We start from the raw sequence: 1,745 nt of genomic DNA, 5'->3' as shown, positions 1-1,745 counted from the left end.
TCTGTTTAATTTGCAAAGGGCATATACATTTTGCTTCGTAATTCATAAGATTACTATTTCCCAACACGTACTTGGAGCACAGCATACTTTTATTGTCTTAACTATAGAATAGTGTCAGAACTATTCTAGAAAATGTTTAAATTCTAAGAAAAAGCCTCAAACATAGCAACCACGAGAGAAATCATATGGAATGTAGCACCCTGCACCTCTTTCTCAGTTTTTTGCATTATTTTAGGAAATCCATAGAGTTTCTTGCGATGGTAGCAGTCGTCTTTGTGTCGAAGGAGGTATAGATGAAAGATTGAAAGGGGTATTTAGAAGCATCGAATGGATGGTTGATTTAATTGGAATATACTTTGATTAATATCTTGGATTAATATCTTATATTAAAAACCAGCGTGAAAACAACATAATTTTAGTATTGAAGGTTTTGTTTTAATTATTTACGTTGACGTACGCAATGTTATTTCTATATCAGTAAAAATCACCCTTTGCGTACTTGCAAGGGTCATAGGTAATTATTTCGTTAAGTTACAAACGGAGTGACAATTATTTGATACAGGGTATAAAAACAAGTTGGAAAGTATCAGTCGGTTTGCCGCCATGTATATGCTCAATATATGGTTTGACTAAAGTTTGTTGTCTTTGGAAACCTTTGAACTTGTACCCGTGAGGAACAAAAAAAAGACACAAGAAGTATTGAGATGAGATAAGTTTTAAGAAAACCTGACATTGATTTAACATTTTCATTTTTTTTTTATTTTTCTTTATTAAAATTAAGATTTTATTGTTGGGAATGTTCTGATAAAAATATTTGAATGTGAAGAGTTTTCCTGAACTGGTGAATCCTGAACTAAGTCTTGTGAAAATATAATAATTGAAAATTTCGACATTTGTGGTGGAGTTACCGGAAGAAATAAGCATAACTTAAGTTTGGTAATACTACGATGACTCCTACACATCGAAATATATATACCAAACTTCAGTTAAATTATTTAATTATTCTTAAATTTTGCCAATATGAGACAAACTCTGAATCTCCATTGGCTAGAAGGGCTTTAAATAACCTGTGAGATTGTGAATTATTTTGACTTTGCTAATTTTAAGCAATTGTAGGGGTATCAGTAGGAGAAGGGAGTTTTTATGGGAAATTTGTGGAAATTAAATAATATCAACTTTAATTATAGTATATTTATGAGCGGAATATCTTCCTCAATCTTCCTGACAATCGATTTCTCCTTAATTTGCCGAGGCATTTATGCCATTTCAATTCCGGCTTGTATTACCTATTTAACAATTAATTTGAAATCGGATAAAGATATATATGGGTGTTACATCCAAATCCAAACAGATTTCGATACAATTTGGCAAAGGTATTTCCGAGCTGTATTTGATATATTTCCCCGAATATGGTTACTACGAAGTACATATTACGGCTGTGCAGGACAAATTCAACAAATGGGATGAACAATATATATGAGAGTTATAGTTATATCTGAACTTATTTTCACCAAATTTGACTTGTTTATAGACTTAATTTAGTCGCAAGTGACAAATTCCATCCCAGTTGGGCTAATATTACACATTTGGTGCACAATAAATCTGAAATCGGATAAAGATATATATGGGAACTATACCCACATCTGCTACATAAATATGGGAGCTGTAGCTATGTTTAAATCGATTTTCATCAAATATGAAGTACTTGTTTCTAGGATGAATTCAGTCGGAATTGCCAAGATGCA

Source organism: Musca domestica, unplaced genomic scaffold, assembly GCF_030504385.1.
Source record: "Musca domestica strain aabys unplaced genomic scaffold, Musca_domestica.polishedcontigs.V.1.1 17, whole genome shotgun sequence".
Lineage (NCBI taxonomy): Eukaryota > Metazoa > Arthropoda > Insecta > Diptera > Muscidae > Musca > Musca domestica.
The sequence above is the reverse complement of the archived record's forward strand: the minus strand, read 5'-3'. Positions refer to the sequence as shown.